At 39.9% G+C, this 16,663-nt stretch overlaps 2 protein-coding genes across 3 annotated transcripts in view; both read right to left on the bottom strand.

The window, feature by feature from the left end:
- Nucleotides 1–16,663, bottom strand: part of LOC141363207 (protein NLRC3-like) — a 261,612-nt gene that overhangs the window by 106,670 nt on the left and 138,279 nt on the right. The window lies entirely within an intron of this gene.
- The window catches only part of LOC129437200 (protein NLRC3-like), a 196,869-nt gene that overhangs the window by 115,693 nt on the left and 64,513 nt on the right, over nucleotides 1–16,663 (bottom strand). The gene's annotated exons all lie outside the window — the stretch shown is intronic.

The raw sequence follows: 16,663 nt of genomic DNA, 5'->3' as shown, positions 1-16,663 counted from the left end.
TGCCTGCCCTGACCCAGGCCTGGATTATTAACCAATGATTTTGGATTGCCTTTGATGTTGTTGGTTGCCTGGTGTATGACCCTTGCCTGTATTGTGGATTACCCTTCAATAAAACCAACATTTGGATCTAACCTGTTCACGCACGTTACATAAGACTTCGCCACGACAAGATCCAGCGGTTTTGTTTTCATCCACTCCGGTCTACCTCTCATCAACCGTAAATCAAAGCATCCAGCAGTTACTCCTCACTTCTGTGAGTTCGTTCCAGGAAGCCAACATGCTTCGCTACAGTGGCGTTCAAGTTTTGTCCCCCTCCACAGAGAAAGAATGGTGTGACAGACTCACGAACTTGACTTCTCTCCGTCAGCAAGGACGTTCGGTGAGTTGTTTCGCCCTACTGTTTTGGACATGTGCTTATGGCTTAGACCTCAGGGATTTTGAATTAAAATATAATTTAAACGATTGCTTGGATGAACCTCTGTCTCGGGAAGAAATGAAAAGTTTGCAAATTTTGGACTTCTGGGGATTTGTCAGTTATCTGCAGAACCAAACCCAATGGAACTTGTGGGAAACCCTGGACGAAAGGTCCACTGTACTTACTTTAAAGCCTGTAGCTTCCCTTGAACCGATAATCATGAAACCACAGTGTGGTTCACTTCACAGAAGGAGGAGGGAGAAAACAGTGTCTGCTGCCCCTCGAGACACAAAGGACATCTCCAAGAGAACCTCTGCTGAGGCGTAAGTTGATTTGTTTAACCCTGTCTTTCCTCAACCTGTAACCGAATCCACCATGCCTGACTCTGTTTCAAAAATGGCTGCCACCTCGCCTGTCTCTGTGCTGGAAATGACTACCACCACACTGGTATCTATGTCCAGGAGGGCAATCAGGAGGAAACTCTTCACTACTAAGACTGCTGTGTCTGTACCAATCCCCAAAATGGCTACCGCTAAACCTGCACCTGTTTTTACGACGGCTACTATCATACCTGCACCAGCTGTTCAAAGATCCTTCACCATAACTACACCCATTCCTCAGAGGGTCGTTATTAAACCTGTATCTATTGTCAAGATGGCCGCCATGCCTGAGCCAGTTCACAAAATCGCCGCCTCACCTACCTCTCCGGTTCATACCAGGACCCAGTCACTGATGTCTGGTTTGGCGGAAACCCAGATAATGTCTGTGCGGGCAATCTGAGATCCCTAGTCCAGTTGTTCCTGTCATCTCCACGACCTCAAAGGTATGTTCTTTGAACTCTGTGCTTCCTGTATTTGCCATGGCCCAGTGGTGTGTGTGGTCTGTTTTCTAGTCTTCTATTTCATGTAAGGATTCTCAAGCTCATGAATCTGAATCATCTGATACACCCCCTATCACGGCTAGAAGGTCCGGACCTGTGTCTCCTGCACTTACTACCCCAACTAGATGGTCCAAACCTGAGCTTCATGCATATTCGGTCACACCTGAATTGTCTGAGTCACATGAATCATCCAGTTCACATGAGTCTAATTCACCAGAGTCGTCTAGTTCACCGGAATCTGCATCAACTCCTGAGCCGCCATCCGCTGCATCATCATCTCCTGAGCCGCCATCCGCTGCATCATCATCTCCTGAGCCGCCATCCGCTGCATCATCATCTCCTGAGCCGCCATCCGCTGCATCATCATCTCCTGAGCCGCCATCCGCTGCATCATCATCTCTTGAGCCGCCATCCGCTGCATCACCTCCTGAGCCATCATCCGCTGCATCATCTCCTGAGCCATCATCCGCTGCACCATATGCAGCACCTGCATCTTCTGTATCTACAGCAGCAACTGCATCATTCCAATCATCTGCATCAACTGAATCACGTGACTTTGCACTGACTTTGTGTTGTACTGGATCTGCTTCTTGCTCTTCTGTTTCCCAAGAGATCCCTTAAGTTCATGAACCAGAGTCTTTTTAACTCCCAGTCACGGCAGAATCTGAGTCACCTGCACTTTCAACCAAGACTGGAAGATCCGAACCTGAGCCTTATGCATTTTCTGTCACAAGTGAATCACCAGAGTTCAGCGAAGCGCCAAAGTTAAGTGAATCATCAGAATCTCCAAGGTCACGTGAGTCCTGTGCACTTTCTGTTATGGCTGAAAAGTTGGAATTGGAGTCCCCTGAGCTATCTGTTTCGACCAAGTTAACTGAACCTAAATTTTCTGAATTTGCTGTTCTGCCCATAAGTCCTGTAAGTCAACTATTAAGATCACTCCCAAGTTCCAAAAACTCTTTGCCCAGACTCTCAACGGACCCTCAATCTCACAACATTCAAAGAAATTCTACCCATGCTAAAGTGGCAATGCTTGATTCACAGAGTCTCTCTGCCCTGTCTAAAATGGTTGACATTGAACGATCCGTCCTGTTAAAGATGGCTGATACTGTACGGTTCCTGCCTACAATGGCTAACTATGAACTCCCTGCTCTACCCAAGATGGCTAACTATGAACCCTCTGCTCTATCCAAGATGGCTAACTATGAACTCTCTGCCCTATCCAAGATGGCTAACTATGACCTCTCTGCCTGGTCCAAAATGGTCGTCTCCGAGCTCCCTGAACTCCCTGCCTGGCCAAAGATGGCGATGCTCAAATTAACCAAACTTTCCGTTTTGTCTGCCTTTTGTTCTGTTTCACTGGCCTTGCCAGCCTCTTTATCTCCTGTCCCTATTTGCAGACCCAGAGCACCTCCAGTGCCACCATGGGTAACGACTCTGACCAGTTCTCTGATTCACCCTGCTGCTACGCCTGCAGCTCCACTCTGGTCTCCAGTTCTGCAATGGTCCCTTGATCTGCCTACGGAACCACCCTGGTCTCCAGCTCAGCTCTGGTCCCCGGCTACGCCTGTAGCTCCACCCTGGTTGTCAGCTCTGCACTGGTCTCTGGGTCTGCCTGCAGCACCACCCTGGTCTACAGCTTCACTCGGGTTTCCTGCTCTGCCGGCTCCTCCCTAGCCTTCTGCTCTGCCAGCTCCTCCCTGGCCTTCTGCTCCGCCGGTTCCTCCCTGGCCTTGTGCTCTGCCGGCTCCTCCTTGGCCTTCTGCTCCGCCGGCTCCTCCCTGGCCTTCTGCTCCGCCGGCTCCTCCCTGGCCTTCTGCTCCGCTGGCTCTTCCCTGGCCTTCTGCTATGCCGGCTCGCCCCTGGCCACCTAAACCTCGGCCACTGCATGGACCTTGCCCACCGCCCCTCCACCGGTTTCGTTTCAGCTCCACCACCCTGGACATCCTGAGGAGTGTCTTGAATCCACTCCTGGGGGGGCTCTGTTATGAGAGCCAGATTGGCTCCCTCTGCTGGCCTTCAGAGGTTTCTCTCTTCTGTCACTATCCGGACTACATTACCCATCATCCCTTGCACTACCAGTTCCTCACCACACCTGTTTCCTGTTAGTAATCACCTGGACTATTTAATCCATTCACACACACACACTGTGAAATCTTGTTAGCCTTGTCTACAGTTCTGAGCGTTTTCATCCTGTTAATCTGTTCTGCCTTGTGTTTTGACCTGTGCCTATTTATTGTTCTGTGATTGTTTTCTGCCTGCCCTGACCCACGCCTGGATTATTGACTACTGATTTTGGATTGCCTTTGATGTTGGTTGCCTGGTGTATCACCCTTGCCTGTATTGTGGATTACCCTTCAATAAAACCAGCATTTGGATCTAACCAGTTCACGCTCGCTACACACATCATCATATAAAAGCTATAATCACATGTTTCAGAGTGTTTTATACCTGACAGCAGGATATCCCTTACGAAAATTAACCATGGTTTTACTGTGGTAAAAGTGTAGTAACCATAGTTTTTTGGTCAATTGATTACTATGAGCAAAACCATGGTCTTACTACACTAACCATGGTTTAACTATGGTTTTTGAAAACCATGGTTGTCAAAACCATGGTTATTTTGTGGTAACCATGGTTTTACTACAGTAACCATGGTTTTTTGGTCATAACTGTAGTAAAACCATGGTTAATTTTTGTAAGGGATGTTGATCCATTCTTAAAGTTCCTTGGTGGAACCATAGAAGCGTCACTCTTTATAGACACACAACTGAACTCTGGATCTGATCTCTGATAACATTTTCTACACAATCACAAGAATAGTTTTTCAATTCTTTTACAAAACACATCACCATATAAAAGCTATATACTAACTTTTTGCAAAAGTTAGTTGTACCCAAATTCTTTACCGCATCATATTCAAAGCTTGCTCAAACCTGTCATCGTTTTCTCACTCTCATGTTGTTACAAACCTGTATAACGCCTGTTTCACACATACTCCGTATGCAGGACATATGCGGTGGGATCCGTCAAGCATCCGTTGTGCTTTCACACATACTCTGTTTGCAGTGCACTGCTAACCTCTGCTTCTACGTATCAAATGATCATGTGATTGACACTGTCTGTTGAAAAGCGCCTCCTCAATAAACAATATACTAGCCTGCTGTGTTTTTTTCACCAAACAATATACTTAAGATATTATTTGATAGACTAGTTAGGATGTTTAAAATCTCTAGTGTAGTGGTCTCCTGTATTCTTCTCCTTAGAAAAATTAACCATAATTTTATTATAATGCAAACTGTGTTTTACTACAAATTCACGAGTTCGCATTAACATGTAATCGATAGGGAATGAGATAAAGCATATTTGGCGTGCTGTCCGAGGAGAGGGCTCCAAGCTCGGAATTTTAGCCTGAACCCAGAGAACTCCCCTCTCTTTAACTGTGATAAATGAATCTAGATGAGAGTGAGGTGAAGGGGTGGAGGAGGGATGCTGCAAAAAAACGGGACAGAGGTGAGGGATTACATGACCATGCTCCTCCCGAACTTAGTTAAATAAACTTAATTGAAAAAAAACTATGTTAGTATAATTAAACAATGCTAAAATTAATAGCATACTTTATGTATATGCATGTATATAAACACAGTAGAATATTTAACAAGATTTTATACATATCATTTTTCAACTCGCAATAAGTGTTTTGCTCGAATTGCTTCATACGGGGATTAAACAAACAGAAAAAAAACTACTGAAAAACTTTATTTACATCCATTTAGCGTAAAATTACTGTATTTTTTGTGTAATTCCGTGTTCATTCTGACCACAAAACATGCGCTATAACTTTAAATCAGCCTGTGCAGCTTGCCTGCAGTACAGCAAAAATAGACTCGCTGGCGAAACGATCGCAGCACTGCTGCACCGCACCGCATCTGCAACAGACCGGACGGACAGCATACGTATATTGTGTGAAAGCTCTAACCTGTTAACATGGTCACGTTAAAAATTACACACCGCAAACGCACCGCATACGGAGTATGTGTGAAACAGGCGTAAGGCTGCGTTCACACGGTACCATAATACGATTGTCAAAACCGTATTTGAGTACTTAAGACGGTTCCGTTCATGCGCAGTTCGGTTATTTATAGGTTTGACAAACGCATTCTATAACCGACCTCACACCCCTAACTTTTCGGGTTTCATATCCGTATTTACAGAGAAGCTGTTGTCTGTCACGTCATTCGTTGCTCTCTTAAGATATTTAAGATAACGTTACAGTGTAGGGCTGGACAATAATTCAATATCAATATATCTCGCGGTATAATATTTTTTGGTAACGACAATATGGTTTCTAAACACATTTCCGATATTTCGATATACATTACGGCGTCCCGTGGCCGTTCACATGTCACGTGTAAAAACGAGGGTCAAGGCGCTACTTCCCTATAAAACGCGTGGACTATTTTGTAGTTAAGCAACCATGAGCCGCAATCTCCGGGACGACGAGCAAACGGAATGCGGATTTAAATCGCTCATCTGTACCTCGCGCCAAATCATATCATTGTCACCATGCGATCAATTTATCTATTCAGGAGTGTTGGCTCAGAGAAGAGCTGTCACTCAGAAGTACAAGAAGGAGGTGCAGGGTTAGTTTGCGTCAAGTCACAGCATCCAATGACGACACACCATATAGGGAGGGAGAACAGGAGATGTAATGCACACAATCTAAATTAATGGTGAGAAAAAAAGGCTTAAGCCATAAAGAGCCATGGTTAGAAAAGGGTAAAGATGAGGAGAAAAGATAAGTATGTATGCTGCTGTGTCACCTGGTTATGAGTAATATATGTATAATATGATAAAATGTCTAGTATCAAATATATCACCATCTAGCTTGCTAAGCAATTACAAGTAGATCAGTAATTTTAATTTTTCTTACAGTATGTAACATTAAATACTACCATTGAAAAGTTTTAGGGTCACATTGACTCGATTTTCTCCACATATTACTATAATAGCAAATTTATCAAAACTATGCACTAACACAGATGGAACTATGAAAGTCAATACTGTGACTGAATAAATCTATATTATATCAAAACACAACCTGGTGGTCCTAAAATAATTAAGTACATTTTAATCATTAAACTAAAAAATCTAAGTAAAATGTACTTACATTTATTTGCACATGTTGTAAGGAATACCCACAATTCTTTGCGCCTGAATATTTTTATTTTTTAAGCTTTATCACAGAATAAGAACTGATAAGAACTTTAACTACTTAAAGATTTGTTAGCAAAATGTTATAAAGGTTTAAGCTCTTATATTATTGATGTTAATTTTATTAATAATTTTGTGAAGTCACCGTTCAGGTGATCAGTGTTTCTTTACATGAACCCTGATCAGAACATTGTATTGTAATTCTCTCCACAGTGCTGATAATGCATGTCAGAAACACAGTTTGTGTGCGTTTCTGTTCCGAATCAAGTTTATTCAATGAATGACTTGTTGCTAGTCATGAATTTTGTGTTATAATGCCATTTATAACACTAAAAATAACTAGTTCTATAGGAATATGTTAAAGAAAATAACAAACGATTTATTTAATATTATTAGGACAGCAATGCTTCAATTTAAAAAAAAACCTAATAGACTTTACCTAAAAGATTAAAATAAATCTAACTTCTAAATAAAATAATTAAGTAACATTTAATTAATTATTTAACATATGTTTTATCATGCAATTTTAAGTACATTTTATTTGATTTTAGTAGGTAAGTTTTACTTATAAAAAAGCAGTAAATTTTACTTTAAAAAAGTTCGTGCAAATTGTTACGAGGATTTTTTAAAGTAAATTTTACAAGCTGTTTTTTTCAGTGTGCCGTGTCGACGGAAATTAAGAATTATGTCATGATAAAAATTTTGGCCATATCGTCAAGCCCTATTACAGTGCATGAAAATGACTGCAAATGACGCAGCAGAATTGCTCTATAAGGTTAATGTGATATTATATTACCTTCATAGACACCACAGAACATATTACACAACGCATAGAATCGCGTGCAGCACAGTAAGTGAAATATATAGAGTTTAAACCTTGTGGACAATTAATATAATGTTAAGTGTATAATGAAAGGTATATAAAAGTTAGCTGTTTATTTACTCACCTTTTATCTTCAGTGCAGAAATAAATAAGTTATTTTGCACAAAAAACCCATCTGTGATTAATATAATGCAAGGCAAAAGATGCATCACTTTGAGAGCTCAAAAAGCAGATATATCCAATACAAAAGTAATCTCCATGACTCCTGGTGACACTTTGGCTGCTTGTGAAGCAAATCAGTCAGTTTTTGCAGGATATTGAACGTTATTTACAACATTATTAGCATCCATACAGAACCTTGGCAACATATAAAGTGCGCTTTTTACGCTCCAGCTTTCTAGGTGGCGCTAAGAAGCTAGATTTGCCTGCGGTTGGTAAACCATACTCTCTGCGCTACCTACAGAGCGGGAGCGTAAGCGCCACTGATCTATATAAATGACTAGATTGCGCATGACGTGACAATTGTGAAGCCACCGCGCCGCCATGTTGGTATACCCAAACATTCTATTAAACAGGGCTTGACATTAACTATTTGAGGAACTTGTCCTTAGGAAAAGTAAATTTGTGTTTCACTTGTCCATGCACAAAAGTCACTTGTCCGGGTAAAGATTTATAATATAATGTATTTTTTGTGTTTTGCTAATCAGTGGCGGAGCAAGGCATTTTTCATAGGGGTGGCCAGGCAGGGGCCAGCAGTTACTCTGGGGTGGCACATAAAATCTCTATCATTCAACCTTAAAATACTTTAAGTATTATGTGTTAATCAGAATAATGTTTAACATACAATGACTACAATACTTTAATTTTAATTAAAATGAATTGAGATTAACATACAATTTATAGTCATAATTCAACCTCCATGTTTTTTAAACTATTTAATCAAATAAAACTTTTGAAATTTACTTTGAAACCAGAATTTATATCTCCCATTGCTGAAAATACTATAGAGACCAGAAAATCATGTGAATTTTGTAGGCCACTGAAATGTATTTTACTAAGATTCATTTGGCTGCTTTTTGCTACTCTTTCTGAAGAATGATGCTATATCTGCTGCCTTTCTCTTTATTTTTCCCACATTTCAATGATTGTCTGACATTAAAACACTAAAGCAAAACATTAAAGCATTACCATGCTTTAAAAAACGTATTAGGGTAAATGTATCCAGATTATCTGTGATATATAAAATCAATCTTAAACCTAGCATTTACTCTGTAATGTTCGTGTGGGATTTATAATGTACAGTGACGAACTCTGTTAGATTCAAATCAGCTGTCGCGCAGCGCACACAAACACACATAGGCACGCTGAAAGAGAGATTCTCATTATAAAACAGATTCTTAAACAAGATTTTAAGCCCATTGTGTGTTTTACCGAACTTTAGAAGAGAAAAAATACGGACTTAAATCGGCTTTTTTGACACACAATGAAGTCACGCCAGAGCCTGAAGAAATATCACTCTCCACTCCATGCCGTCCCGCGACTCCCGCCCCTCCGTGTTCGGCGATCAGGTTTAATGCGCGCGCAGCTTGTTTAGTAACAATAACAGTAACATGTAAACCTGTGTGTGTCTGCGTGCTGCGCTCTCTGTTCAATATTTCGTTCGGTGTTTGCGCTGCGCGTTCTGCTCTGTCATTAACGGCACATAACGTTAAGTAATATTGTTTGAAACCTAACTTGTCCAGTCGGACAACTAATTTTATCTTACACTTGTCCAACAAAAAATCCACTTGTCCCCGGACAAGCCTTAATGTCGACCCCTGATTAAATCAATGGACGTTAAATGTACAAACGTACTTTAAACCTATAAAACATCACCTTACTGTATTTAGAGTGTGCCACTGAATTTTACATCCAGTTGCACATGTGTGACCAGTAAATTTGACCTTTTTTTTTGTGAATTTGAAAAAGCACATTGTACTTTCTGCATCTATCATGAAAGTATTTATAAGTAATACAGTGTAAATTAGTAGAAATGTGAATATTTGGATAGCATGTTGATTTACGGTGTATGCCCCCTAAATTTTCTCTTTGTTTTCCTAAAACTTTCAGTTGGGGGCCACTGTGCTCCTAGTGAAAAAGTTAGTCTGGAGCCCTGTCAGAAATGCAGAAACAGTGTGTGTTACGTGACATTTAAGAGACGCTGTACTAGGGCTGTGCCGATAAACGATATCACATCGAATCGCGATAAAATTTAAAACGATAACGATGATAAGCTCCGGACATTTTTACTCGATATGGATTGATCAGTACTTTTGTGTAATGCGTTTCTCGTCATGGATCACAAACAATGACAAGCGCCTTATTAAAGCACAAGCAGGTTGCATTATGAGGCTGGACACACCAAAACTTTTAAACGCGGCTGAAAACGCTTTGAGGACGCTGAATGTCAGCTGTTTTTCAACCAAGCGCTTTGGTAGCGCTGATACTTCAGCTGTGAGCCGGCTGGTTGTTGTGGTAATGTCCCGCCCCTTCTCCACTGTATTTGGACGGCCGTGTGAGAACTGACATTGACGAGTGGAGTTTTTCACTCAAAGTTGAATATTTTTGAACTCTTGGCGCTCAGCGCTGAAAAAACCCCGCTAGCTACCATAACTTGAAAAACGCTGAGTTTCCATTGAAATCAATTGAAAACATGCGCCCGGCCGCGGGCGTAAAAGCTTTGGTGTGCACGCGAGTGTGTGACTATACGTTTCCACAATGCGACGCGCTTGACATCTGTTTACCAGCGTGTATAGCTCATATATGTTGCTCCTCTGATACGAGGGCACATGGGTGATCACTAAACAATGTTTTCTTTCTAGTTTAAGTGAATATAAACAGCTGTATGTTTATCAATAGCCTATATTGAAACAGTGCAGTCTTAAAGCTGTCTTGGGTCTTAAAGTGACAGTAGCCTGCTGCTTTCTGTGTCAGAAATGTCCATTACACACAAAAAAATGAAAACTCCTCACTACTATTAGTATTAACTGAATAAATTTCGCAGCTGCACGGTTAATTCATACAGTGAGGACTGTGCAGTGTATTATTTGTATTTATTGCTATTGTTAAATCATGTTGACAGACAATTTCACAACTAATATATTTACATCTAATACAGATGCCTGAAAAGTAAAACAAGATGAATATAATAGTCTTATGATTAAGTGGAAAAATTAAAGATTTGGTTGCTTGTCAGTAGCATTGTTGCAGTGACAGCCAACATACATCGGCCTATGTAATACATAATTATCCAAAGATGATGAAATTGTGGACAAAAAAGGTAGCCCAAATTCTGTTATATGAAAGTGGTTTGGCTATCTAAAAAAACAGACGAGGAGCAGATTCAAATGTATTTAATGAACCCTCTTATTTTTGTGGCTTCAGTCATGTTGGCATACTCTTTTAAAGCTGGAAGCATTAGCATCTTATATCGAAATCGTATATCGTTATCGGCCAATATGGATTTTTTTCGAGATCACATTTTTGCCATATCGACCAGCCCTACGCTGTACTTTGTTGCTATAGCTGCTATCAGCGTGTGAGTGTAGCAGTCAATGACGCTCTGTAAATCATGTCATTATTCTTGTAGCGCATATTTACTACGAGGTGTTTATTTTTGTAGTATGTTAAGATGTGTTTATTTGTGTTATTCTTTGTTTAACAATTTAGGGTTTATAACATTTACTAGAATTTAATTTATTTAGTTAGCTTAATAAACTGAGTTTAATTTGCTTTCATGCTTTGGTTAAGTACTTAAGAGTATTATAAAAAACTGTTAAAATCCATTTGACATGGAAATAATTCAAGTAAACTGACTGTATTACTAAATATTGTTTAATTACAAAAATAGTAGGTCATTATTAAATATGGTTAAAAGCATGGGTTATTTCATAGCCTTTATTTAAAATCAGGTTAGTTAAAACATACAATAGGTAAAAGCTACTGACATTTGATACTTTATATTTAAGTCAATGATATTGAATGTACTCTTGTTATTGGGCTGTGCAATATACTATGTTTTGAGCTTGGTGTAATGTTTGGGTTAAAATGGTTTATTGATTTAAGTGCTGAATCATGTAATATGGTTATGTGTATGTATTACGGTTAAATTAAATAATTGCTGTAGGGCTGGGATAAATTATTATTTTTTTTACGATTAATCTAGCGATTATTTTTCGATGCATTAATTAATCTAACGATTCGTTTTAACAGTCCGATTCGACTTCGATTCGATTCTCGATTATCTCCCCATTAATTAACTAATAGCAATTTATACATGTTGATTTACATATCTGAATATAAACATTTCAATATATGTTTATTGCTCTTAAAATTTCAAAATAAAAAAAGTGCAAGTGCAAAATTATGCATTCTTAGACACAGGTAGCATTTAATAAAGCGTTTGCAGTGCATACTGTGCAGTTTAGTAACAGTATAAAAATCTCAAGTTCAATTTACTTTATTTTACATGCATTTATAAGCAAAACCTCCACAATGTGCCTTTTGATGGTCATTGTAATTTTTATAACTTGATTTATTTAATTGACATAGACTTAAGAAGCACATATATTATTAAATCTCTTTCTCTTAAGTTTGTTAAGATTGCGTATGCGGCGGGTCAGGGCCGGCGTCAAGTGGGGCATTCGCGGGCAGTGCCCCCCCAATCCCCCCCCCCCCCCCCGAACAGGTTGTTGTGCCCCCCCTACAAATTTTTTTATTACTTTAATATATATCAAGAATAATTAAAATAAATTAAACATTGAATGTTTCATGACTTGTAATGTAATCAAATGAGGAAAATATAGTTGATATATGTTTTCTTTAATTAAAATAGACCAGTTTCTCTGATTGGATGTATTGCCGCGTCTCACCCGTCTTACGTCTTTAGCATATTTGTGACTTGATACTAGCAACGTGTTTTTTCGCGGCATTTTATGGATCGTGTAAAATATGGATATTAGAACATTTAGAACGAACCAGCACCGCCTGCTTCATCTTCATGCAAACACAGACTGGCTATGCCTGCAAACTCAGAGATTAGAGGTCGAGGTGGAATTTACAAATCTACAGGACACTGTATTAAGGAAGTTTAATGTTCTTACACGCCGTCTTCAGCTATTTTAAAGGTAAGTTAGCGTTGTTTTAAATTACGTAAGCTTAAATGTGAAGTGTGGCTATAGACCGTTAACAGCATTACGACGTGATTATGGTAAAGCGGCTTTTTTAAAGCTAGGACGCGGTGTGCGCTGCGCTATGAAACTCATTCATTTCAATGGCTTGCGCTGCGCGAGGGCGGTTTGTTGTTGCGTCGAGCCAAGCGCGAGCGCAGCAGAGCTCAGCTTGCGCTCACGCCGCGGTCGAAGTTCAATAGTTTTGGGCATAGTTTGTGGTCTTTTGCACTTTGTACGAGAAATGAGCTGACAGTCTGTACTACTTGTATGAGTGTGTGCTTGCTGTATTTGTTGTTTTAATGTCTTGTTTTTGCAAGTTACTGTTGCTATTGCGTGCCCCCGTTGGAAGCCGAGTGCCCCCCTGTTAGTTATGGTCTGGCGCCGGCTCTGGGCGGGGTGCATGCTTGTTAACATGGGCGCTGAAAAAAACATGCACCGCACGCACTTGCTGTGTGAAACCGGCGTGGACTGAAGACACTCGCGTTGCTACTACTCTACGGCGGCGCCTTTTTGGGTCTGACGAATCGACGCGCATATTTTGCGTCAACATATTTTGAGTCAACATATTTTTTGTTGTCCCAGCCCTTAATTGCTGTTAAGTCATGGTAACACCGCCAATTAATGCATTTTATTGGTTTTCATGTGTTTACTATATTGTATGTTTGTGTGTTTTAAAGGTTTTTCACCTACAAAGCTTAATGTAGCTTTGGTCTGTGTAAAATAATCCAGAAAAATAAATGAATGTATGGAAAATTTCACAAAGGCCTAATCATTGAGTGGAATCCAGATTATATCTTCAAAATTAGTGAGAACTAGTGATGCGCGGGTCGGCGTTTTTTCCAACCCGCGAATCCCGCTTTTATGAAATATTTGGCCCGCCCCAACCCGCACCGCAACACTGTATCTGTTTTTACAACCCGCACCGCCCCGCGACCATTAAAATAGACATACTAGGCATTTGTAATGTAAATAAAAAGAGGCTTTATTTCAGCCTAAGAGTGCTTGGAAACAGCCATTAGATTACATCACACAATAAACTGGCAACAACATACACGAATGAGCCATAGAAACCAGCATGGTCATATTAATATAGAGATAGGATAATGATAAACCAGGGGTGTCCAATACATCGATCGCAAAGGCAATGCCGGTAGATTGCACATAAGTTAACTGTGTATTCTCATGCTGCTCCATGCCTCCACGGGAAAATTGGCATTATGAGTAATTGTGAAACACTTAAGTCTTTTTGAGTTGCTGTGCCTTTCTTCTCATATGTGTTTTTATAAATCTTATGCCTGCCCGCTGCAGCTCAGTCGTGTAAACTTCCGAAATTTACAAGCATGCAATTGCATCGCATTCTTGCTTTTATGCACGAGCTGAAGCACGCGAGAGCGAGCAAACGAGGGAGAGAGAGAGAGAGAGAGAGAGAGGCAGCGTTGTGCTGATATATGCTTCTGATACTATTTTAATTTTCTTTCAAGTTTTTTCCACTAAATCTCCGCTATTTTAAACCATACTCGACATGTGCTCCAGGATTTTTTTTTAACTCCTCAAGAAAATAGAGTAATGGTGACATCCCTAAATCCAATGTAGAGATATATGCAGTATAGTCCACGCATTTAAAGTGTTTTTAGCATGTAGAACTTGTCGGCTTTATCATTTTAAAAGTAGATCACCACACAAAAAAGCAGCATTTGTATTATCTATTCACAAATTCCCTACCTTAATTTCTCCTGCAGATCGTCTTTCATCTTTTAATTCTCCGTTTCTTATGTTGTTGTGGCTGGCAGCCAGCGGGAGCTACTTGGCGCTTCCGTGACGTCAAAGGTTTGGGGATATCAAGTTACGTTGCGCAAGTTACGTTGCGGAAGTTACGTTTCCACATAGGCCTACGTAATTTAACCTTATCAAAGAACGTAATTAAATGTAAAAATATATATTCCCAAATATTTAATATATATGCTACAGGGAATTAGACGCAACATATCAGTTTTTTAATTTTGTTTTTAATGACCCGCCCCAACCCGCCCCGCATTAAAGTTACAATTTCTTTACCCGCCCCAACCCGACCAGCGGGTTACCCGCGGGTTACGAGACGACCCGCGCATCACTAGTGAGAACCTTTCTCGTTCAAGTGTGGGAAAGCGCACAGTCAGAAAATACACTTGACAATGACGCCCTCTGCCGGTTGGGTATACCAAGATGGCTGCTTGAACTCTGCGCTGGCTTCACCTCACGCTTTTACGTTAAAGGAATAGTCTACTCATTTTTAATATTAAAATATGTTATTACCTTAACTAAGAATTGTTGATTCATCCCTCTATCATCTGTGTGCGTGCACGTAAGCGCTGGAGCGTGCTGCGACGCTTCGATAGCATTTAGCTTAGCCCCATTCATTTAATGGTACCATTTAGAGATAAAGTTAGAAGTGACCAAACACATCAACGTTTTTCCTATTTAAGACGAGTAGTTATACGAGCAAGTTTGGTGATACAAAATAAAACGTAGCGCTTTTCTAAGCGGATTTAAAAGAGGAGCTACATTTTATGGCGTAATGGCACTTTTGGGAGTACTTCGACTCGGCGCAGTAACACCCTCCCTCTCCCATTATGAGAGTGAGAAGGGGAGCGAACTTTTCAGGCGAGTCGAAGTACTCCCAAAAGTGCTATTACGCCATAAAATATAGCTCCTCTTTTAAATCCGCTTAGAAAAGCGATACGTTTTATTTTGTACCACTAAACTTGCTCATATAACTACTCGTCTTAAATAGGAAAAACGTTGATGTGTTTGGTCACTTCTAACTTTATCTCTAAATGGTACCATTGAATGAATGGGGCTAAGCTAAATGCTATCGAAGCGTCGCAGCGCGCTCCAGCGCTTACGTGCACGCACACAGATGATAGAGGGATGTATCAACAATTCTTAGTTAAGGAAATAACATATTTTAATATTGAAAATGAGTAGACTATTCCTTTAAGCGTTCTATGCGCAATCCAGTCATTTATATAGAGATCAGTGCTAAGCGTATTTGGCTGCGTTAATAATGCTGTAAATAAAGTTCCATTTTTTGCAAAAACTGATGATTTGCTTCACAAGTCATTATGATTACTTTTGTATTGGATATATCTGCTTTGGTAAAACATAAAGTTGCTGACACTTATTTTATGTTCATTAATTTTGGAAATTAAAACTTTAAAGCAACACTATGTAGTTTTTTTACCTTTAAATAATGTCTCTAAAATTATTTCAGTGATAGAACAACTTTTAACTGGACAAATTGTACTGTTGCTGCAACCTGAGCAGCCTCCTAGCTGCTACAAGCACACTCTGAAAGTGGCGGTGGAGGGTAGGAAACACAGCCCCGCCCCTCCCCCTGCCTGCAGAAGAGTGTCTGATACCAGGCACTGTTGCGCTTTTCAACCACATGGGGGAGCCGTAAGTCATTTTTACATGGAAACTACATAGTGTTGCTTTAAATATAGAACCACTCTTGCTTATTGTTCCTGCACAATGGTAAGCATTACACATCCAGCTATTTTTGTCAATTACATAAATAAAGTTTTGCCCATTGCATAAATTATACTTTTTTTTATATTTACGTCCGTCACTATGGTTACAGGCGCCGTGTGCAATTAGCATATGGGTTTGAAGTCGTTTGCTCGTTCATACAGGCAGTGTTCTATTTGTGTATTTAATTTGCTGTGTGAACAGGACACTTCCAGACTCACACCTGCAAGTAAATACGGTTGTCACTCTCGATATTTTGATGTGAGAACGCATGCTATATACTTTGTTCTGATGAACACGACTAAAGATATTTAAAGGGAAAGTTTGTACCCAACCATTCATGAGCCCCATTCACTTCCATAGTATTATTTGTTCCTTCTAGGTAGTGAATGGGGCTCATGATCGGTTTGGTTACAAACATTTCTTAAAATATCTTCCTCCGTGTTCAACCAACAAAATACATTTACACAGGTTTGTAAAAAAAATGAGGGAGAGTAAATGATGACAGAAATTTTATTTTTGGGTGAACTATTCCTTCAATGCCACAGTTTTACAAGCACCCATGGAGGTTTAATATAGAGAATATAAACTAACATGTATTTTGTAATTTTCAT

This window comes from Misgurnus anguillicaudatus, unplaced genomic scaffold (genome assembly GCF_027580225.2).
Source record: "Misgurnus anguillicaudatus unplaced genomic scaffold, ASM2758022v2 HiC_scaffold_33, whole genome shotgun sequence".
NCBI lineage: Eukaryota > Metazoa > Chordata > Actinopteri > Cypriniformes > Cobitidae > Misgurnus > Misgurnus anguillicaudatus.
Note: the sequence above shows the minus strand (reverse complement) of the source record. Positions and strands in the feature narration are given on the sequence as shown.